Source organism: Copadichromis virginalis, linkage group LG8 (genome assembly GCF_057382275.1).
Source record: "Copadichromis virginalis isolate Kocher_CV1m ecotype Utaka linkage group LG8, C_Virginalis_male_GT1.1, whole genome shotgun sequence".
Taxonomy (NCBI): domain Eukaryota; kingdom Metazoa; phylum Chordata; class Actinopteri; order Cichliformes; family Cichlidae; genus Copadichromis; species Copadichromis virginalis.
In genome coordinates this window covers 1,364,773-1,389,973 of record NC_140625.1, presented here as the reverse complement: position 1 = coordinate 1,389,973, position 25,201 = coordinate 1,364,773, and the positions used below count along the sequence as shown (strand labels likewise).

The 25,201-nt window shown below is 45.9% G+C and overlaps 1 protein-coding gene across 4 annotated transcripts in view; it reads left to right on the top strand.

Moving 5' to 3' along the window:
• Positions 1-25,201, top strand: part of LOC146702481 (RNA binding protein fox-1 homolog 3-like) — a 611,273-nt gene that overhangs the window by 328,702 nt on the left and 257,370 nt on the right. The gene's annotated exons all lie outside the window — the stretch shown is intronic.

Genomic DNA, 25,201 nt, shown 5'->3' with positions numbered 1-25,201 from the left:
AGGGTGTCCATAAGTGCACGTGGCACCAGGACACCCTAGAAGACAAGTTAATGATCGATTTTATAGTTGTATCACCAGACCTGTGGCCATATGTTCTGGACACTTGGGTGAAAATGAGGGGCTGAGCTGTAAACTGGTCATCACCTGTGGTGAGTTGGATCAGGTAGCGGGGGAGGATGCTGGACAGACCTGGAGCACCTAAATTTACAGTGAGGGTGTGCTGGAAATGCCTGCCAGCGGCCCCAGTCCGCGATATCTTCAACTCCCACCTCAGGCAGAGCTTCAACGACAGGACACTGAGTCTGAATCGACCGTGTTCAGCACCTCCATTGCTGAAGCCGCTGCACTGAACTGCAGCCACATGTTGGTTGGTGCCTGTCGTGATGGTAACCCCCAAACCAAATGGTGGACACCAGAGGTGAAGGGAGCCACCAGGCGGATATGCACATGTTGTGCTTAAAACATCGAAGGCGTGCCTCTTGTTTCCATTAGAACTAGCAGTAAATTGGACTGTAATTCATAAAAAAATAAAAGTCTGAGTCATTTACAGTTGTTAGTTAATACTAATAAACACACAGTGCTACATTAATCAGGATAAATAAGGAGCTTTGGTGAAGCTGTGTGTACTTTAATACAGTTCTACAGTAGAGCTACTGTACAGTGCCTACATTTGTGCTCAGTCATCACTCCTAAGTTATTCAGTGGCCAACAAAGCAGCAGGACAAAGCCTTCATTAATTTATCTCTGTTCTGTATTTAACAAGCGCTACATGTGCTGAGGAGGCACGCACCCAGCACAAAGGTTCTGCACTATCATTAAAGGCACACAGGGATACCAAGGCTAATCATTTGACCTTTGCTTTTCTTGTTCTGGGCATCGGGAGGAGCAGCACTATCTACACAGCATAAGTCCATTTGTTATATTGCATGATTTATGATAGGCTTGTTAATGTGGAGAATGCTAAAACAGTCCAACTGAGACGGCACTGAACAAATAGCTCCTGAGTTCAAAATTAGCTGGGAGGTGATACTTTTTTCTAACCCTGGCTGCAGCAGCTCTTGATATTTGAAAGAGCTTATTCATTTACTCTCTCTGAAAATACCAAGCAGCAGTTTTGAAGCCAGTTACACATTTTAACAAGGTTCTCGTCAGACTTTGTCCAACAAGAACCTTGTTAAAATGTGTAGGCAATTCTAAACACTTATTTAGTGACTAATTCACTCATTTAATAAACACATGACTGTAATTCAATCAGTTTGTGAAGATATAATAGAAAGAAGACCTGCAGTTGGAAGTAAAGCCAAAATACAGCGTTTAATCGTGTGAAAAGAGCATCATGCAGTCGCTCAGCGTGTGATCAAAGGGAACCAGCTGAGCTCATTGCCATCATTTGGCATCTCTGTGGAAACCTGTGAGTTTGTTTGAAGATCCACCAAATAAAAAGCACAAAGCTAAACACCGCTGCAGCTGAAATGTGGCACCGCTGATTCTGGCTTTGAGCAGGAAGTTGATGTTGTGTTGAATGGCTTTGAGGAAAAGACTGTTGGAGGCCTGGCTGGCACTGAAACCTCCCCAGGTCTCTGCCTGAGGCAGCAGCATCTCAGCAGCCTCATTGTCTCCAGTGCAAACATTTCTCTTCAGAGGACAAGAGGCTTTCTCCAACTATACTTCCTGAAAAACCTCTGCAGTGTGTGCTTTTCTTTCTTTTTAAACCTTCTCTCTTTGTCTCGTTTTTCTGTTCCTCTTTCTCACTGTTGCTACACTATGCTCCTATCTCTTCCCCTCTTCTCCTGCACATTCATGCAGAATCTCTCTATTTGTCCACTTTATGTCTCTGGAAGCACTGCACAGCATTCCTAAATACATTTTCCATGGTGTCCCACAGAGGGTGTTGTCTTGATGTCACAAGGACAAATTTACCAGTCTTTTCTTATCCATGAGTCAGAGGAAAGGCTCATCAGTCCAAACATGGAAACCGTTGCCTCACGAATGGCTCTCTTTTGAAGCCAGTCCTGTCTTAGCAGCATCAGCATCACTGTCATAGCAATGTGATTGATTATTGCTATTGAATATTAGAGTACCAGCAAGAATGCAGAACATGCCTGACTTTGTGAGACAGAGAGTGTGCTCGGAGAGGAAACAGTCCTAAACCATGAGGAGGAATGACACTATATTTACTGCAGTGGGTGGAGACATCATGACAGAGTAGAAAACCAGTCAAAATGCTTTGATTGCCACAAATATTACCTTATAGAGTTAGGGGAAGAAATATCAGTGACCATGGGGATGAGAGGGGAGTCGGTTATTCTCTGAAGGTTTCTTCTTTTCACTTCAGTTTTATTTGTATAGCACCAGTTGCCTGAAAGCCCTTCATACTGTATTGTAAGGTAAAGACCCAACAATATTGCAGAGAAGACAGAGAAAACCCAAACAATCCGATGACCCCCTATGAGCAAGCACTTGGTGACAGCGGGAGGAAAAACTCCTGTTTAACAGGAAGAAACCTCAGGCAGAACCAGGCTCAGGGAGGGGTGGGGCCATCTGCTGGGGGTGAGGGGGGGAAGAGAGATTAATAATAACTCATTATTAAAGACAATGTGGAGTATAAACATGCTCTCAGAAAAAAATCTTGAACGCTTTCTTTAAACCTTCTTGTCTGATCTGACACTTTGTATATGAGGAAAAACCCAAATGAGTCTTTAAGATTAACCGAAGTTTAATGTCCAGAACTGCAACTGTTCTTCTGTTAACAAAGCAATGATTTGCATTGTGTTGTTTACTAGATGGTTAACAGGTGACTTGTTGACAGTTATTTGTATTGTTATGGTTACAGATGATTTAGAATAAGCTCTGGAAACTGATGAGGTCACAGAGAGCGGAGAGGGAGACCAGTCCAGGAGAGCCGCTAACAGATTCACCAGCAGTGTTGGTCAAGTTACTTGAAAAAAGTAATCAGTAACTAATTACTGATTACTTCCCCAAAAAAGTAATCCCGTTACTTTACTGATTATTTATTTTGAAAAGTAATTAATTACTTAGTTACTTAGTTACTTTTTAAAAACACGATTTACAACCTGAAGAGGTGATAAAGTGATAGATCTTTCAGCCCAATTCTACTTTTTCTGCATAATCCATCATACAAAATGTAATCAAATGGAAAAGTCTCTTTTTAAAACTTGTTTTATCAGTTTTAATCTTTTAACTTTATGCATCAAGCAAAAATTTAATCATATGCACCATTCTCTGACTGGAAGAAATTAGTTTAACATTTAAACCTATTTTCTGCACATTCCAGCTCATAAAATATAAATATATATATTTTTTGTGTTTACACTCAGTCTTTCAAATAGATGCAAGTAAAACACAGCAGAAAATAAATAAAGTCACAGACTCAGCGGTCCTGTTGCTCTATTTTCACCTGTAAAGCAGGAGTTGGGTAGGCGGAGGTTTACCCTGGTGCAGGTGTGCTGCGGCGGTCAGTGGAAGAATCTGCGAGTGAATTTCCCATCACGTGGTAGCGCACTTGGTGCTTGCTCGGAAGTTTAGGGGTTTTTTTCGCTGTAAAAAGAAACGCTGCACGCTCATACTCTCTCCGTACTCGATATATGATCCTGTCACGATCCTGGGTCTTATGACCCAGTGTTTTGAGTTTTAGTTCATTTTGATGTTTACAGTATGTTTAAGCTCATTAGGTCTCCTATGTTAATTTGCTTATTAGTTCCCCCTTGTGTTTCCAACCCATGTTAAGTCTCCCCTGCTCTTCATGTGTTTCATGTCTGTGTCTTACGTTTTCAAGTTCAGGTTGTCATGTCTGCGTCTTATGTTTCCTGTTTTCTTTTGAAGAGGTCTGGTGTTCTTGTGTTAATCGTGTTTAGTTTTACTCTTCCACTGTGACGTCGTTATGTTCATGTGTCAGCTGTTTCTCCATGTGTTCCCACTTCCCTCATTATCCTCCTGTGTGTATTTAGTCCGTGTGCTTTCAGTCATTCTTTGTCAGGTCGTCTGCTCATTCATGTCACAACTTCAGGTACAGTATCTATGTCAGTTCACCATGTTTAAGGTTTTTTCATGTTTAGTTTTAGTTCACCCAGTTTAGGTTATTGTTTAGTTTCACCAATGCCCTTTTGTTTGTACCCTCTTTGCTAGCCTCAATAAACGTCTTGTTTTTTGCTAAACCCACGTTCAGTTTTTGGTCTGCGTTTGAGTCCTCTTTTGCAAACACATACAGTCTGCCCCAGCCAGACTGTGACAGATCCACTGTTGATCTGCACACAGCTGTTGTCACGAACGTCGCACTTGCTTACGTCACTGTCATGAGACATTCTCGCAAAAAAAATCACGGTTTTATTAACGCAGTAACGCAGCGTTCCTACGGAAAAGTAACGGTAATCTAATTACCCTTTTTGCATTAGTAATCCCTTATTTTACTCGTTACCTGAAAAAAGTAATCGGATTACAGTAACGCATTACAAGTAACGCGTTACTGCCCATCTCTGTTCACCAGTCGTGTTAAAATGTATCATTTACAAATCGCTGACTCTGAGACAGCAGAGAGGATGCTAAGAGGTGGGCCACTAGTTTGCTCTGTGCATCATGTTGATGAGATTAATGAGGAAGAGGTGGGTGAGTGGGAACCTGAGACTCCACCAAAAAGACGCCCACATCATCCCAACCTGACACAGACACAGTCAGAGCACAAAAAACAATCAAAGCAGTGACAAACTTTTCACTCAGGTTAGGAAAAGAGTGCAGTTTGGGTTCAAACACCACGAGTTTGGGTGAATAGTTGATCACTTATCAAGGTTTCTAAGTCAGAGCGTTCGGTGACAGTGGCATGTTAAACATGTCAAACCCTCCCGTGAACTGTGAATACTGTGCTGATGTAAGAAAATCATTTTCAAGCTGCTCCGTTGTGTTTTCAGGATTTACCACAACTTATTTTGTCTCCGTTATGTCACTGTATTTAAAACCTTTAGAACTATTATTAATGTCATTAAACATTAAGCAACACAGAAAGAACATGTGGGCTGAAGGAAGACATGTGTAATGTAGTGACTTCAGGACATTGTGGTTTCAAAACAAACATCTTCCATCACATTGCTGGGGAGCAGTGTGAGTGCACTCAGACGTCGTGATTTTTTCATGGAGGTCAAAGAAAAAGTGAGCAGAAAGGAGGTTGGAGGTAGTTTTTCCGAGCACTTGATCCTTCAACACAGGGTTTTTAGTTTTTCACAAACTGCTTCTGAATTTTGGCTTCGTTTCTGTTAAATCCATAATGACATGGTGACCTTTGCTTGTTCATCTGTGGCTGTTTCAAACAGAACCTGGTAATGAGAACCAGCTCATTTAATTTTTATGTCAATACATAAAATGATAGAATTGACTCTCTTTTTCACATAACATACAAATATTTGATATGCGCCAATCGTCATCTCAGCTGTGACACCATACAAAATACGGTATGTACGTTCTAAAAATAACCCGCGATAGGTGAAATCTGCGAAGCAGCCAACTTTATTTGTTACAATATTGTCGATGTTTGAAGGCTGTAAAACCCCTCACTGCACACTTTAAACACTCAGACAGGCATGAACATCTGCACACGTTTCTCTCTTGTTTAAACTCTCAGAGTTCAAACCTAGAACAATCAGTCCAGTATTATAGGATGAAACCAAAGACGCGCAGGTGACGACGTTTCATCGACATTGTTGTGTTTGTTGGGGAGAAAACGTACAAACATACAGTGCAGCAGAGTCACACTGCTGGGATAGAAGATTTAAGTCAATTTGACAAGCTGAACGCACTCTGTGCTGTACAGGAGACATGGCACGAGACTGATTGACTATGGTCTACAGCCAATCAGGACGCAGAACACAATGTGCAGTAATAAAAAAATAAAAAAAACATGAAAAATTTCACCAAAAAAAACATCGGCGAAACAGCGCGGCCGTGAAGGGTGAATCACGATATAGCGAGGGAGCACGGCATAGGCAGGATTCACACAAAGAAAGTCTTTAATTATAACAGAAGCATAAATCCATAAACCAAAAGTACCAAAAACACACACGCCGAGACACTGAACACAGGAATGACAGGACTGCATGTATATACACTGATGGCTGAAAGTAGACACAATGAACGCACAATCAACACAATCACAGGGACACAGAGAACAACAGTAAAAATACTCAGAGTAACTGAAGTCAAACCCAAACAACACTGAGAACAAACTCCTACAGAACAACTCACAGACCAGACCAGCATAAAGCATAAATAAAGAGTCACTCACAACCTAAACCAGTAACATTGTGTCTGTTGTTTTTCAAGCGTGTCACTGTTGCTGATGTTCTGCATCTCTGCCTTTCTGCCCTCCTCACCTTGTTACCAAAAAATAACCTCAAAGTTATTTTTAGCATCCTGATCAAAGACTGAGGTGCATCTGGTGGAACCACCAGCATCAGCTTAACCTCCATCAGCTGTGTCGGACCTGCAACGCAATGCAGCAGTCTTACCCATTTCTGCTGTAGAACCGCAGCGCACGTGCGCACACACACATACACATGCATGCACACACGCGCGCACACACACAGACACGGGGCAGGAAATGATCTGTTCTCTTTGTGTTGTTTTAGATATAAGACATCTTTGCTAACACATGGCGTTCTCTCCCTTTAGCTGCTGTGAGCTGATTGCAGTGTTTGCTCTGCATTCACTGAGCCGCTCCAGCTTTCAGCTCATAATGTTTCTCCACTTCCAGATAAAATACAAGCTCGCACAGCCATCACATTTAACAAGACAGAGAGAAGAAGAAAGCAGCGCAGGGTCGAGTGATGTATTTCCTCTTCCTCTCCCTTTCTGCCTGTTTCTTGAAGGAGGCACTAAATCAATGTGTGTGTGTGTGTGTGTGTGTGTGTGTGTGTGTGTGTGTGTGTGTGTGTGTGTGTGTACTTTATGTGTGTCAGTGTTTGAGGCACTTGTCGCAGCAGGGATTGCTCGATAATTGATTTTGAAGTCTACCACTAGCTGAGGTGGTTGTCTTTAAATTTTCCTCTTTTCACTTTGTTTTTGAAAAATCCTGCACACACACGCACATACAAACACACACACGCGCACACACACACTCGCCTCCGTCCTCTTTTCTCAGTCGACAACAATAACAACAATGCCTACTTATGCTATAATAAATGGCTCAGTCGTGCAGCCTTTGTTTACTCGTTTGTGACTGTCACCCAGCTGTTGTCTCCCGTACTGTAAGCCTTCCTCACCCTCCCACTTCCTGTTTCCCCATGCTACGGCAGCCATCTTGATTGTGGGTGCTACACCATGTAACGGCAGCTGTTACTGTTATAACAGGGTGACAAACAGTGCCTGGTGCCACATATCGTGCTTCAGATGAAAGTGTTGGTGCAGAGTGAGAGGTGATTTATCAGCAGGTGAGCTCAGCTCTGGATGGGTGCTTTTATCACCCTGCCAGACCGAAGCAAGAGGCAACAGAGGAAAAGGGAACAGTAACACTTATACTATTCACTGACAGGAGACGCCTCGCTGTACAATACTGTGCAAAAGTCTTAAGTCTTTTCATTTCATGTGGGCTTGATCACTCTTAAAGATTTTCTTTGGACATGAGCTGCTTTTTCACTCTTTTCGGTCCTTGCTGATCGCTTTCTGTGGATTTGCTTTTTACATCTTTGTTAACTGATGTTTGAAATAGCATGATAAAGGCACAATGAACGGATTAACCAATGTTTTGTCTACACATAACTTAGTACATCCAAAAACACAACAGTTGTTGAATCTATAAAAAATGGCGGGGCAGATCTTGGCATCAAAGCAGCCACACACATGTACATAGATCTACATATATAGATAAATAGATCTAGATTAATAGATTTTTTTATTATCAAGAGTGCACAGAGAGATATGAGCTCCTGTTAAAATAATACTTTGAAGTGACACCTCTGTGTTACTGGTCTCTGTGAGGAAGGACTCATGTTAGAGTCGTGTGAAATGATCCTATATTGAAGACTGACAGACACACTCCTCTATACTTTGGTAATTAATGTTCACTCTTTTTATCTCATTGCAACATAAAGCTAGTAAGGTAAATATCCTGCAGGCAAGTGGGGTTGCCATAGTGACACAGTTGAGCAACGATGAAGTAAGAGGAGGAATAACTCAGAAGGCGAGGAGCAGCACGAGCATTGAGACTGCAGTAATCTCTGCTATGCTGCCACTGAGTGTCGGCAGCAAGTTTGAGCTTTTATTATTTCCTACTTTTCATTCATATCTAGTCATTTAGTGGGTTTCACAGTTGTTTTCTAGCTGCACACTTTTAAGCATTAGTAAGGTGGTAGTTAATAGTTCATTAATTGTTTATAAAGCATTACTAAACCATAATGATTACCAGCGTATTTAGATGAACCTTTGTAGATACACAGATTATGTTACAAGTTAAATATTTGCGAGTGTATTAGTAGAGTGGGCAGACCACGGACACGCTGGAGAGATTATATCTCCTGGGAACAGAACAATACTGAAATGTAATTAAGAGCAGAGTCTGGCTTCATATAAGGGCTGAAGACACAAAGAGAAACACAGAGCAGCTGAAGACTAAAGCTCTGTGAACACTGTACTCATGATTGTTTAAAACAAAGACGTTTCCCTCTGTTTAAGTTAAAGTTCATGCAGAGAAAGTGTTACAAATGTGTACGACATGATACTCAAGCAAAAACAAATGCTCACACAAATGTGTGCAGTGATGTGTGTGTTTTTGAGGACTGCTTGTAGACTGGAGCACGTGCTCGTAGAACAGTTTCACAAATGTGTGCATGCTAACCTGAATAAATACTGACACACAAAGTCCAGCTTGACGAGTCGGATCATTTTCTCTTCCAAAACTTTCCTGTGAACACAAACGTCTAAAGCTGAAAACATCCCTCTGCTCACGTACAAAATCTTAAACGTGCACTAATCTCCTGATACAGATAACATCGCACGCCCACGTGGGCTTTTGAGACAAATTTCACCTGCAAATGTAAGATGTATTCAAGTCCCAGTTTGAGACTGGGACATCTGAGCTTCCTCTGTGTACCTTCATTTTTTTTTTTTTTTTTCAAAGTAGATGTTTCATTTTCTAAATAAACAGATCAGCTCATCACTGCTCTGCCAGAAGCATAGATTTAACAGATAAAATATTAAATTAAATTACACAGTGGCCTGTAAAAGTTAATACAGGGAGTGCAGAATTATTAGGCAAATGAGTATTTTGTCCACATCATCCTCTTCATGCATGTTGTCTTACTCCAAGCTGTATAGGCTCAAAAGCCTACTACCAATTAAGCATATTAGGTGATGTGCATCTCTGTAATGAGAAGGGGTGTGGTCTAATGACATCAACACCCTATATCAGGTGTGCATAATTATTAGGCAATGTCCTTTCCTTTGGCAAAATGGGTCAAAAGAAGGACTTGACAGGCTCAGAAAAGTCAAAAATAGTGAGATATCTTGCAGAGGGATGCAGCAGTCTCAAAATTGCAAAGCTTCTGAAGCGTGATCATCGAACAATCAAGTGTTTCATTCAAAATAGTCAACAGGGTCGCAAGAAGCGTGTGGAAAAACCAAGGCGCCAAATAACTGCCCATGAACTGAGAAAAGTCAAGCGTGCAGCTGCCAAGATGCCACTTGCCACCAGTTTGGCCATATTTCAGAGCTGCAACATCACTGGAGTGCCCAAAAGCACAAGGTGTGCAATACTCAGAGACATGGCCAAGGTAAGAAAGGCTGAAAGACGACCACCACTGAACAAGACACACAAGCTGAAACGTCAAGACTGGGCCAAGAAATATCTCAAGACTGGTTTTTCTAAGGTTTTATGGACTGATGAAATGAGAGTGAGTCTTGATGGGCCAGATGGATGGGCCCGTGGCTGGATTGGGAAAGGGCAGAGAGCTCCAGTCCGACTCATACGCCAGCAAGGTGGAGGTGGAGTACTGGTTTGGGCTGGTATCATCAAAGATGAGCTTGTGGGGCCTTTTCGAGTTGAGGATGGAGTCAAGCTCAACTCCCAGTCCTACTGCCAGTTTCTGGAAGACACCTTCTTCAAGCAGTGGTACAGGAAGAAGAACCTGTGGTCCATCATCAAATGTGAGATTTACAAGGAGGGAAAACAGTACACCTCTCTGAACAGTGTCTGGGAGGCTGTGGTTGCTGCTGCACGCAATGTTGATGGTGAACAGATCAAAACACTGACAGAATCCATGGATGGCAGGCTTTTGAGTGTCCTTGCAAAGAAAGGTGGCTATATTGGTCGCTGATTTGTTTTTGTTTTGTTTTTGAATGTCAGAAATGTATATTTGTGAATGTGGAGATGTTATATTGGTGTCACTGGTAAAAATAAATAATTGAAATGGGTATATATTTGTTTTTTGTTAAGTTGCCTAATAATTATGCACAGTAATAGTCACCTGCACACACAGATATCCCCCTAAAATAGCTAAAACTAAAAACAAACTAAAAACTACTTCCAAAAACATTCAGCTTTGAGTTTTTCTGAGTTTTTTGGGTTCATTGAGAACATGGTTGTTGTTCAATAATAAAAGTCCATCCATCCATCCATCTTCATCCGCTTTGTCCGGGGCCGGGTCGCGGGGGCAGCAGCCTAAGCAAAGAGGCCCAGACCTCCCTCTCCCCAGCCACCTCCTCCAGCTTATCTGGGGGAACACCAAGGCGTTCCCAGGCCAGCCGAGAGATATAATCTCTCCAGCGTGTCCTGGGTCTGCCCCGGGGCCTCCTCCCGGTGGGACATGCCTGGAACACCTCACCCAGGAGGCGCCCAGGGGGCATCCTTGTCAGATGCCCGGACCACCTCAGCTGGCTCCTTTCGATGTGGAGCAGCAGCTGCTCTACTCTGAGCCCCTCCCGGATGGCCGAACTTCTCACCCTATCTCTAAGGGAGAGGCCAGCCACCCTTCGGAGAAAGCTCATTTCTGCCGCTTGTATCCGCGATCTCGTTCTTTCGGTCACTGCCCACAGCTCGTGGCCATGGGTGAGGGTAGGGACGTAGATCGACCGGTAAATTGAGAGCTTCGCTTTTACACTCAGCTCCCTCTTCACCACGACGGACCGGTGCAGCTTCCGCATTACTGCAGCTGCAGCCCCAATCCGTCTGTCGATCTCCGGCTCCCTTCTCCCATCACTCGCGAACAAGACCCCGAGATACTTGAACTCCTCCACTTGTGGCAGGAACTCATCCCCGACCCGGAGTGGGCACTCCACCCTTTTCCGGCTGAGAACCATGGCCTCAGATTCGGAGGTGCTGATCCTCATTCCCGCTGCTTCACACTCGGCTGCGAACCGTTCCAGTGCGAGCTGGAGGCCTTCACCCGATGAAGCCAACAGAACCACATCATCTGCAAAAATCAGAGATGAGATTCTGAGGCCACCAAAGCGAAAGCCCTCCGCCACTTGGCTGCGCCTAGAAATCCTGTCCATAAAAATTATGAACAGAACTGGAGACAAAGGGCAGCCCTGGCGAAGCCCATCACCCACCGGGAACGAGTCCGACTTATTGCCGGCAATGCAAACCAAGCTCTTGCAACGGTTGTATAGGGATCGAATGGCCCGTAGCAATGGGCCAGACACCCCATATTCCCGCAACACCTCCCACAGGACACCCCGAGGGACACGGTCGAATGCCTTCTCCAAGTCCACAAAACACATGTAGACTGGTTGGGCAAACTCCCATGCACCCTCAAGTATCCTGGAGAGGATAAAGAGCTGGTCCAGTGTTCCGCGACCAGGACGAAAACCGCATTGTTCCTCCTGTATCCGAGGTTCAACTAGCGGACAAACTCTCCTTTCCAGCACCCTGGCATAGACTTTCCCAGGGAGGCTGAGGAGTGTGATCCCCCTGTAGTTGGAACACACCCTCCGGTCCCCTTTCTTAAAGATGGGGACCACCACCCCGGTCTGCCAGTTCACAGGTACTGCCCCTGATCTCCACGCAACATTGCAGAGGCGTGTCAACCAGGACAGCCCTTCAACGTCCAGAGCCTTCAGGAACTCGGGGCGGACCTCATCAACACCAGGGGCTCTGCCACCAAGGAGTTGTTTAACTGCCTCAGTGACCTCGCCCCCGGAAATTGGAGGGTCATTCCCCTCATCCCCAGACTCTGCTTCCTCCTCGGAAGACGTGTCAGTGGGATTAAGGAGGTCCTCGAAGTATTCCTTCCACCGCCTGACAATTTTCTCAGTCGACGTCAGCAGCGCTCCACCAGCACTATACACAGTGCAGGTAGAGCACCGCTTTCCCCTCCTGAGACGTCTGACGGTTTGCCAGAATCTCTTCGAGGCAGTCCGAAAGTCTTTTTCCATGGCCTCTCCGAACTCCTCCCACACCCGAGTTTTTGCTTCAGCCACTGCCCGAGCCACATTCCGCTTGGCCTGTCGATACCTGTCGGCTGCCTCCGGAGTCCCACAGGCTAACCAAGCCCGATAGGACTCCTTCTTCAGCCTGGTGGCTCCCTTCACCTCTGGTGTCCACCATTTGGTTCGGGGATTACCACCACGGCAGGCACCCACCACCTTGCGGCCGCAGCTCAATGCAGCAGCTTCGGCAATGGAGACTCTGAACATGGTCCATTCGGACTCAATGTCCCCAGTCTCCCTCGGAATGCTGTCGAAGCTCTGCCGGAGGTGTGCGTTGAAGATCTCGCGGACTGGGGCCTCTGCTAGACGTTCCCAGCACACCCTCACTACGCGTTTAGGTGCACCAGGTCTGTCCAGCGTCCTCCCCCGCCACCTGATCCAACTCACCACCAGGTGGTGATCAGTTGACAGCTCAGCCCCTCTCTTTACCCGAGTGTCCAGAACATATGGTTGCAGGTCTGCTGATACGATTACAAAATCGATCATCAACCTACGGCCTAGAGCGTCCTGGTGCCACGTGCACTTATGGACACTCTTATGTTCGAACAGGGTGTTTGTTATGGCCAAACTGTGGTTAGCACAGAAGTCCAATAACAGAGCACCGCTCGGGTTCAGATCAGGGAGGCCGTTCCTCCCAATCACGCCCCTCCAGGTCTCGCTGTCGTTACCCACGTGAGCATTGAAGTCTCCCAGCAGGACAACAGAGTCTCCAGGTGGAGCACCCTCCAGCACCCCCCCCCCCCCCCCCCAGGGACTCTAAGAAGGCTGGGTACGCTGAGCTGCCACTCGGCGCATAAGCGCAGATGACAGTCAGGACCCGTTCCCCGACCCTAAGGCGCAGGGAACAAACCCTCTCGTCCACCGGGAAAAACCCCAACGTACCAGCAGCAAGCCGAGGGGATATTAGAATACCCACCCCAGCCCGCCGCCTCTCACCAGGGGCAACTCCAGACTGAGACAGAGTCCAGCCCCTCTCCAGGAGACTGGTTCCAGAGCCCAAGCCATGTGTAGAGGTGAGCCCGACTATATCTAGCCGGTATCTCTCAACCTCACGCACTAACTCAGGCTCCTTCCCCACCAGAGAGGTGACATTCCATGTCCCTATTGCCAGTCTTGGCAGCCAGGGGTCAGTCCGCCAGGGCCTCCGCTCCTGGCCGCCACCCGGCACACAATGCACCCGACCCCTATGGCGCCTCCTGCGGGTGGTGGGCCTGCGGGAGGATGGGCCCATGTCTCCTCTTCGGGCTGTGCCCGGCCGGGCCCCATGGACTAAGGCCCGGCCACCAGACGCTCGCCCTCGGGCACCGTCCCCAGGCCTGGCTCCAGGGCGGGGCCCCGGTAACCCTATCCCGGGCAGGGTAAACTGTTCCCTCGGTGTCCTTTTCATAAGGGTCTTATGAATCGCTCTTTGTCTGGTCCCTCACCCAGGGCCAATTTGCCATGGGAGACCCTACCAGGGGGCAAAAGCCCCCAGACAACATAGCCCCTGGGATCCCTGGGAAACACAAACCCCTCCACCATGATAAGGTAGCGATTCAAGGAGAAGCAATAAAGTATTCCTCAAAAATACAACTTGCCTAATAATTCTGCACTCCCTGTATATGGTTTTAAAAAACTGCTTCTACATCCTGAAGTTTTTAACGATCTTAGTCTGCTATTACCAGAGAATGGTGAGAGTAACATGACAAGTTCCACGTTACCTGGATTATTTGGAGATTGTGTATCAGAATTTCAGGAGCAGGAAACACGCTCTTTCCGGTTGTCATCTATATAGGTTCCCCCAGTTCCACAAGCTGTTCATTCTCATTTACGTGCGTCATTCTCATTTACGTGATTCGCCGAGGGTCCATTCTCGGTGAATACCTTTAAACACAGCTCATCTCTCAAGAGTAATGTAATTTTACTTACTCTTCCATTCGCTAAAATCGCCCTCTCGTCCGTCAGCGCGTCAGAGGAACAACTACTCAAGCTCTGCATCCATCGCTTCCTCCGGCAATCCCAGAAACACACCAAACATCACGGCAGCGCTTCCAAAGAACCGAATGCTGACGACCTCCTAGCAGTTTTCTTGCCACATGCGGTCTGCTAACCCATCCATCCAGTCGTCTCATCTGCACTAAATCCAGTCATGACATAACTCCTGCCGCCCGCCACTTCAGCAAAAACCAGCGGGGTCGCCCGCCTGCAGAACTCACAGCTCCTCTCACGTTGCTCCGAAATGGGTCTCAGTCCAGGCAAGTTAGCCGAAAAGCAGACGGCTGTCAGTGCCGAACCCACGCTTCCAAACAAATCACAGCTCCAACAGCAAAAGCTACAGCGTACTTCGTAGCTCCACCCACCCGCGAGCACCAGGTAGGAATGCAAGCTGGAAATCTGTCGCTAGCTCCATACTGTCTACTGTTCTCCATCGTCGTGTTGTTTCCTTCCCTCCTTTCACTAAAGGCTTAAGGAAGTTGGCACCTAGAACCCCGGTTCTTCCCTATCCGCCATTCGCAAACGCAGCAGCAAGCTTCCTACCACCGAACTGCCAGTTTCTCAGCAAAGATGACACACACAAAAAAAAAAAAAATGCAGTATGCTTCAGCACAGAGTTGCCAGGTTCCCAACCTCTCATTTGTTAAACTCCACGGCAAACCTCGGCAACGAGTTGTCAGGTTCTCTGCCACTCATCCCACCGCTGCTAAACTCCGCGGCAAACCTCGGCACCGAGTTGCCAGGTGCCCAACCTCTCATCTGCTAAACTCCACAGCAAACGTCGGCACCGGGTTGCCAGGTTCCCAGCCTCCCACGCCTCCTAAGCTAAATTCTGCAGCAAACCTTGGCACCGGGTTGCCAGGTTCCCAGCCACCCACCCATCCCTCTCAAACTCTGCAGCAAACGTCGGTACCGGGTTACCAGGTGCTCAGCCACTCATCAACCCCTTCGCAAATTCTGCATTTAACCTCGGCACAGGGTTGCCAGGTTCCTGCCTCCCTCATTCGCAAAAGCAGCAACAAGCTTTTCGACCATCGGGTTGCCTGTTTCTCAGCATAGTTAAGAGAAAGAAAAAAAAAGGCACAGAGTTGTCAGTACTCCATCCCTCCATAGCAAATGCAGCATGCTTCAGCACCGAGTTGGCAGGTCAAATCAAATCAAATCAAATCACTTTTATTGTCACATCACATGTGCAGGCACACTGGCACAGCACATGCGAGTGAAATTCTTGTGTGCGAGCCCCACAAGCAACAGAGATGTGCAGGTTCCCTGCCTCTTCCCTCCTTAGCTAAACTCTGCAGCAAACATCGGCACTGAGTTGCCAGGCTCTCAACCACTCATCCCTTCTTCCCAAATTCCTGCACCAAATCTCGGCACCGAGTTGCCAGGTTCCGAGCCTCTCGTCCCTTCTCAGCTAACCTCTGCAGCAAACCTCGGCACCGGGTTGCCAGGTTCCTTTATCCCTCATTCGCAAAAGCAGCAGCTTTTCTACCACCCGGTTGGCAGTTCTCTGCATAGACAAAATTAATTAATAAAAAAAAGGCACTGGGTTTCAAGCAGCAGCAAACCCTTCTAGCACAGTGGTGTCGGGTTCTTGCTATATCTGCCATGTGCAAACCGCAGTGACAAGCTTCTTACCCCTGAGTTGCCAGTTCCCGTCCATCCATCATGGCTAAAGCAGCAGAGAATCCTTCTAGCTGGTTCCTTCTATATCCATCATTCGTAAGCGCAGCAGCAAACTTCTTCCACCATGTTGTCAGTTTCTCTGCATAAGTTAAGGTTCTGTCTTTATCCCAGCATTCTGCTGCATTTGCAAATGCAGCAGAATGCTTTGGGCACGGCGATGCCAGGTTCTCTTCCTCTATGCCACTACGCAAATGCAGTAGCAAGCACTGGCACCGGGATGCCAGCTTCTCTTCCTCTGTCCCTCCTTTACGAATGCAATATCAAGCTTGGCACCGAGATGCCTGGTTCTTCTTTATCCCTCATTCGCAAATGCAGCAGCATGCTTTCTAATATAGAGTTGCCAGTTTCTATGCATTTATCACAGCAATGCAGCAGTGAATCCTTCTACCGCCACGATGCCAGCTTCTCTGCATCTAGCCCTCACATGCTAAGCAGCAGACGTTCCTATCAACACCAAAATGGCAGGTTCCGTGTCTCTATTCCCTATTTGCAATGCAGAAAAAGCTCTTTGCCCCGAGTTGCAAGGGTCAGTTCCCTAAGCAGCTCACCCTTCTGGTACCGAATTAGCAGCTTCTGCCATCAATCACTTGCACAAAAAAAAAAAAAAAAAAATTCCTCTCTCCATGATGACAGTTTCTCCATTTTGTCCTGTCTTCCACAAGGTGTAGCAGCAAATCATTCCGGTACATCCCAGTTTTGCTGCCATCTTTCCTGCCTTCACAAAGCAAAGGTTAACCTTTGTGGCACCGGGATGCCGGGTTCTGTCCTCTATCGCTCACTTTAAGACAACCAAAATGCGCCATGCGCATAATTCTTCATGGGGTCCCTTCACTTCTCACGTGCTTTCACCAGCATCATCAGGCATCCACCCTCGACATAATCATTCGAGACCGCTCTCTAAGTCGACTCACGGTTCTGACTGCATCTAAATGCCTTATCATCTCCCACGAAGTCCAGTGGACTCGCACTCTGCTCTCGGACAATTTTGGGGGTTATTATTATACAGATTATTTTCCTCTAATCAGTCTTTCAATTCATCAACTCTTCCCAAGTGGCTGCTGTTCTTCTGTTCATTCAGAAATCAGCTAAGTCGTTATTGTTACCTTATCTGAAGTAATTAACCAGCTAAGCACCCCCTCTCCATCTTCTACTCAAAGACAAGCTCACAAGCTTTTCAAGCCGCCATGCCCTACTTCAAATCTCAAATTCAGCATTCCTCTCTGTCAGAGCTTCAGCTCAAAGTCGAGCCATGTCGCTACCCGATCGAGGGTTCCCCTCTTTCATCTATTAAGATTTCCGTTGTTTGCAACTTCCTTTGATCTCTTCTCCTGCCATTCCTTCCTAATTGTCTGAGCTCATCCACTCCACACCACGGAGCGAGGTTCGCTCTCCCTGCGCTCGTCTTCGTCCTCTTCTCCTTCTCTCTCCCCAACCGGTCTCAGCAGATGGCCCCGCCCCTCCCTGAGCCTGGTTCTGCCCGAGGTTTCTTCCTGTTAAAAGGGAGTTTTTCCTTCCCACTGTTGCCAAAGTGCTTGCTCATAGGGGGTCATATGATTGTTGGGTTTTCCTCTAGACATCATTGCAGGGTCTTGAGGCGTCTGTCACTGTGGCTCGGTGCTGTATAAACAAGTCGAATCGAAAATCAAATTATTCCGCTGACGTCTTCGACCTTTGTATCGCACAGTTATTACTGCTTCTAGGGGATGCCTTCTTTGGGGATCTGCCAGGCCCGGGAGCCATCGCCAGTCCCTTTCGAGGCCTTCCCCAAACCGCAGCTCAATTCATGTCCAAGCATTTAGCTTTACCTACTTAAATGCTGCCAAACCTAAAATGAGGACGTGGGCCCAGCTAGTGAAATCTATATTCACAATACACAGAGAATAATCAGCATAAACTGCACAGGATGGTCCATAGTGATTTACAACAGAGGTTCCCTGACTGACTTTCCCCAGAAGTCTATTGTGTCTTTAACTGCTAAATCTGTTTCCTCGTAGAGGCGATGAGCTGTTCTGACAGATACATACAGAAATGTCCGTTTTACTGAAAAACAAACAAACAAAACTGTAGGGATACAGAGGAATGTCCCAGCTTTACACTGGGACTTAAATACATCTTTCATTTGTGGATCGGTGTGAAGCTGTCAGCTTGAAAATTGTCTCTAAACTCCTGGTGCACATTTAAGGGTTTGTAAGTGAGGTTTACCTTACAAATCTTAAATCACATGTAATTATTATTAAAAAGGATTTGTAAATCTCATATACACATAATTTATTCATAATAGAACACGGAAAACAAATCAAATGCACCATTTCAAGAAAAGCCTATTTTGAAATGAAAATAATTTGTGACAGGGCCGTGTTTCGATAACCCTCTTTGTCTGTCTGTATCCATGTCGTGTCCTTCTTTTTGTTCTCATTTTGAAAATAAAATAAGAAACTTTTATCTCAAGGCATCATCTGTTGGTTTTTTTTGCTCAGTGACCATAACATCTCACACTCCCTTCAGCGCTCTTCTGCTTTTTCTCCCTCTGATGAGGGAGTGGTGATGACATCACTCAAAGATGGGGGAAAGTTCCTGAGCAGGCCAGTTATGAGGCTCTAAGTGTAGTATTGATTAGCTGTCCACATCACTGCCTGTGCACATACAACAGAGGAGAGTCGGACCAGGCTGACCTCTCATCACCTTTCTCTCGGGTTCCCATCCTGACACACACACACACACACACACACACAGAGCACAGAGCACAGACACACACACACACACACACACACAGAGCACAGACACACACACACACACACACACACACAGAGCACAGACACGCACGCACACACACACACACACACACACACACACACACACACACACACACACACACAGAGCACAGACACACACACACACACACACACACAGAGCACAGACACACACACACACACACACACACAGAGCACAGAGCACAGACACACACACACACACACACACACACACACACACACACACACACACACACAGAGCACAGAGCACAGACACACACACACACACACAGAGCACAGACACGCACGCACACACACACACACACACACACACACAGAGCACACACACACACACACAGAGCACACACACACACACACACACACAGAGCACACACACACACACACACACACACACACACACAGAGCACAGACACACACACACACACACACAGAGCACAGACACACGCACGCACACACACACTGTTTCATGCTTTCTTTCTAATGTTGAGACAAGACATAAAACCTAAAAAGCTGTGTGACAGGCCTCAAACCAACCGTCTCCTTATTCTAATTCCCGTGAGCGCTCCAGGCTGATGCGGTCGTTATCCTGAAGTCAGGAAGATGTGTTTGGTTTGATTTTGGATTCTTACAGTGTGACTGTTATAGAGAACAACAGGATGTTTTGATATCCTGGGTGTATCATTTTACCGCAATAACTGTCTTTGACATGCGTGTTCTTTGTCACATGCAGTTCATTTTGCTTCCACTCTGAAATCATGAAATAACCCAGTTTTTCTGCTTTGCAGCAGAGAGTCAAAAAAATGTTCCCGTCATTCAGTTGGCTTTGTTTATTTAATGCGTTTAACAAAGCAGGTGAGTATATGCATGTATTCATGTGAAAGATGAGCGACTCTTAATGTGGTCATTGTTAATCAGTGATTACAAAGCATGCAGTCAGACAGGTGTGGCTGCACAAACACTAAGCAGCAGTATTCTTATTATTAAGTAAGAAGTAGAATTCATTATTTGTCAGTGTGTTCATTTCATTTAGAGCAGCATAAGAACAATCAGCAGTGCTTTACATTTCCCTGCATGCAGCCAGTGCCTAATTGCAGCTAATTACCGGTGGCTGCCATGTGGAATATGATATGTCTTCTTTCTGCAAGCCATTCCTGGTAATTACAGATATATCATGTCACCCAGTGAATGATTATTACATAAAGATTCCCCCGGTGGCTCTTTTTCCTTTGGACAGAGGAGAGAAATGGCCCACATCCACCTGGACCAAGCTGGTCCAGTCCTTCCCATTAAGGCCAGACCAGTCCAGACTGATCGAGGCCACGCTGCAGGGTGGCATATGGGGTGGGCCCTGCGTGCCAGAATCCTGGCAGATAGTGCAGGATGAGAAAGAATGTAGGCCAGTGAACACTTGAACCCTGGACAGAGAGCACTTTAATCTTTACCTGCATGACAAACGATGACAACACCGAGAAGTTTGGTGGAAAACATCTAGACGAGGAAAACTGAGGAAGGGACTAGAAAGGCTGGACGAGAGTGTGAAATCAACAAATGTGTCAGTGCATGCTCAATTATCAGGTAAGGAAATCCCAAAAGGTTGATTCTGTTCATGTGGACAGAGAAACATTTCATCATCATCCAGGTGACGCCTTCAGTCTCAGCTGACTGCAGGTTTGCAACCTTATAAACTGTACAATGACTGAAACTGCTGAACACTGTGAGGTCAGTGTGTTGGTGCTTAAAGTGATTAATCTGAATATTAATGATCAAGTCATTTTCTTCATATTATTGTAAATGTTTGTCCCACTGAAAACGTCACATCTCATCTACTGATGTGTGGAATTAAAAATAGCATTTCATGCAGACAACAAAAACAATGAGAGGGAGCAGCTGGCACAGACGGGCCTGTGATACAGCACATTTCTGATCTAACTGACCACTCACAGCACTTTACACTACAGGCCACATCTAACCACACATACGGTGCTTTGGTGGGCACACTGTAAGCACTCTGTCCGCCTCCCATCCATGGATAGTTTAGGATCAGCAGTTAGCCTAAGACACAGGATTCTGGGGACCTGAGGGGAACCCACAAACCACTACACAGCTGCTCTGTTATATATGACGGGTAGGGGTGCAACGATACAAAAAATTCACGGTTCGATATTCTTTCGATACAAAAAAATGTTCATGGTTTTTTAATTTGTCATTTATTAAAATTATAAATATATATTTTAACTCAAAAGTACAGTTTTTAAATTTAATGTTGCTGAAACAACAAAGTAATAAAAAAATAAATCTATCTGATGGAGAAATCCCTCATCTTTGGAAAAGAGAGTTTATTACAGAGAAATGGCTCTTTCCAAAATAAAAGCTATACTATATGCTTCTTCTGGGCTATATTCTCAGCAGCATATTAAACATATCAGGTCCCCATAAGGAGAATCCTGTGTAATGGCTGTCTAAATGACTCGGGTAAAGTTAGTAGCATGCATGCTTGTTGTCTGCTTCCACTTGTCTTTGCACTAGGATGATGTCGGTGTAAATGTGCAGTCATATTCATTGTGTTCCCACTAGTGCTGTCAGCGTTAATCTCGTTAAAATGACATTAACGCCACAACACGGCAAATCTCCGTTAACGAGCTACCACGGATCGCCCCATGCGTGGGCCTGGACAGCCAACACGTTAACGAGATAACTGCGCTAACACACTAGCTCCCACCCATGTAATTGAGCATTGCGTGGCACATCCGACATACTGTTTTACTTTAGTCTTACCTTCAGGGTCATACGTCACATGAAAACCAAAATAGTTCCAAAGGCCAGATCTGAATGAGGGTGAGGGAGGTTCAATTTGCCATGTTGCAACGAGCTTAGCTTCTGTCTCGCTAGCTTGCCCTGTGCTCAGTGAATCTGCGTTTGACTACTCCGCCTAGGCTGCACTGTCAAACGCAGATCCACTGAGCGCTCAACACAGACAGCATCGTCAGAAGGAAAGCTGATAAAATAAATGAAACATTTTGTATTGTTCGATACATATGCGTACCGAACCGAAAGCACTGTATCGAACGGTTCAATATCCATACGAGTATCGTTGCAACCCTAATGACGGGTGAGAGCTGCTCTTATCATATATTTGAGCCAGAGCAGCTGTTTCTGCAATATCTCAGTGATCATTTGCACTAGTCATTATTAATGATGGGATAAAAAAAAATCTAACAACAGCTTCATGTAGAGAAACTAACACACGTTGATGATACAGCGCTCTGAAAAGAGATTTTAAAACACTCTCGATGAATGAAATGATTTCAGATTTAATCAGATTACAGTGACAATATCAACTATTATAATGTCAACACAGTCAATGAACCTGAATAACCCATCGTATGACTCGATGATGAAGAGAAGTGTGAAGAAAGTCATCTTTATGGCTCCTGCATTACTTTCTACAGACCCACCCTCACCCACAATGAAGCTGCCCATGTGAGTGTTTTGGAAAGGACCCGATGGCAGGTGGTGAATTACACACAGAGAGAAGAGAGCAGTTATGGAAGAGAAGCCGAGGAAATAAAACCAGCTCTGTGTGACAGAAAGAGAATGAAGAGACATGAAGGTGTGTGTGTGCATGTGTGTGCACGTGTGCGTGTGCGTGCATGTGTGTGTGTGTGTGTCTGCATGTGTGTGTGTGTGTGTGTGCATGTGTGTGTGTGTGCATGTGTGTGCATGTGTGCGTGCATGTGTGCGTGTGTGTGTGAGCGTGTGTGTGCATGTGTGTGCATGTGTGCGTGCATGTGTGCGTGTGTGTGTGTCTGCATGTGTGTATGTGTGTGTGCATGTGTGTGTGTGTATGTGTGTGTGTGTGCATGTGTGTGTGTGTCTGTGCGTGTGTGTGCATGTGTGTGTGTGTGTATGTGCGTGTGTGAGCGTGTGTGTATGTGTGTGTGCATGTGTGTGTGTGCATGTGCGTGTGTGTGCATGTGTGTGTGTGTATGTGCGTGTGTGAGCGTGTGTGTGCATGTGTGTGTGTGAGCGTGTGTGTGCATGTGTGTGTGTGTGTGTGTGTGTGTCTGTGCGTGTGTGTGTGTCTGTGCGTGTGTGTGCATGTGTGTGCAAGTGTGTGTGCGCGCGCATGTGAGCGTGTGTGTGTGTGTGTCTGTGCCTGTGTGCGTGTGTGTGCGTGTGTGCGTGTGTGTCTGTGCCTGTGTGCGTGTGTGTGCATGTGTGTGTGTGTGCATGTGTGTTGTGATCACATTGTTCAGGGTGTAGTTTTCTCATGGTGGTTTAAGTCTAGAGGAAGCTGAGATGGCGTCAGGAACATGTGATGTCATGTTAGTCATCAACAAACTGATGTGATTAGAGGGACTGAGAGCAGCTGGGCGTCTGCTTTTCTGCTCAGTCACATCAGTTTTTCTTTGTTGCTATGTAGGATTCATCTTTCCAGTAACTTAAAGGTGCTGATGCCATTTGGCAAGCAGGTAGATTCAGGGGGAAAAACACTGAAGGCGCACTGTAGGTGCGAAGGGTCTGATGTCTACACACACGTGTGCACATTGACCATCATCTACCAGCACTCTGCATCTCAGCTCCTCTTTAGCTGCTAATACATGCTAAAGCCTAACCAGGCAGCATTCACACGCACACACACACACACACAGCTCCATTACCGGCAGTTCCCTGTGACTGAGGATTCCTATGGTAATGGTGATGTGGGGCTGCCCTGGCTGCCAGCTGGCTCACCCCATGAGTGATACTGTGTGTGTGTGTACATGTGTACGTGTGTGCGTGTGTGTGTGTGCTTGTGTACATGTTTGCGTGTATGTGTGTGTGTGTGCATGTGTACGTGTGTGTGTGTGTGTGTGCTTGTGTACATGTGTGCTTGTGTACATGTGTGCGTGTGTGTGCGTGTGTGTGTGTGTGTGTGTGTGTGTTTACATGAATGCAGCATGGGAGAGAAGCAGAAGAGGAAAAGAGGCGGGCTGGGAGTAGCAGGGGTGACAGAGGAGTGTGAGCGGGCTCAGTCTATTTGCTGCAGTGTGCTGTGCTCTTAAAGCTGAAGTGAGAATTACAAGCTGCTCTTTCTTTACCCCTGCCTCTAAAATAAGCTCATTTATAAAACATGACTCTTTACCTCTTGTCTCCTCCTCTCCTCCTTCAGCCCCTTGTGCACGATCCCTCCATCTTTGCGTTCCTTCATTTGCACATCCTCCCAAGGTTGATTTTCTCTCCCTTTACAACTGATGGGATGAGCATTTCATGCATGAAATGTCTTGTCCAAGTCCCCCGATACCTCTTGGCTTCTGCATACAAACCTAGAATCCAGTGATGTACATGTATCCTGGTGTTATGGTGTTTAATGATTTCCCTGGACTGAGCATTAGACAGACTGCATGTGTCACTGGCTACATCAGCAGCATCTCTCTCACCCTTGCAGATCATTGCTGTGTGTGGCAGCCCTGGGTTGCATGTGCTCAGTTTTAGGTGTTCGTGTTCTTTGAGCCTGAGTGTATAATATCTCCTATCAGAGCAGGCGTGTTAGCTATTCAGTTGTTTCACACTAGACAGAAAGTGTGAAGCAACAGCCTCAGTGAGGCTCCTCACTGCTCACTTCACTCTGGTTTGGCCTTCTGTTCACTTCAGGATAAATCTGCTTTCTAAGCATTCAAACTAAAGCGCAGCATAGTGTCATTAGCAGGATATTACACCAATATGGTGAACAATGGAAATACTGATGATAACAAAAGCTCACGTCTTGTTCGGCTTGAAAACTTCGAGCAGACACTGAGAGTCATCGCTGTGCTGCTTTTAGCTCTCTGCTTACAAGATGTTTGTTTTTCTTCACTTATGAATTGAGCCTGGGCACTAACACAAGCCCACGAGTAACCAGGGTGTAAAATGTTTGATCAGTATGGACAGAGGCATATGGTGCACTCCCAGCCACTGTAGAATAATGAAGCTGTTTTTGCTTCCTTCCATCTGATTTAACCAATATTTGTGTATTGTGAATAATTCAATGGATTTTCTGCTTGTTGCAAAGTGCCAAGCCTTAACTCTGCATGTATAACTGAACATATTTATGCTGATCTAATTGTTTTACACTTAGATGGCTTTGTAGTGCTTAGTCTCTGGAATAAACACACCAGCAGAAGCAGCCTCAAAGCTTAGCGACCCCTCCCTGTTTCCCCAGCAGCCTCGTGGGAATCCTCTGAAAGCAGTTGCTGACCGAGACGAGTGAGGCGAGGTTCTTCTAGGCAAGAGAGAGTGGCATATTTCCAATCTCAGTATGAAGCAAAGTATGCACCATGCATGGTTCGCTTTAAATCATTTCTGTATTGTGGCCATTTGAGTTG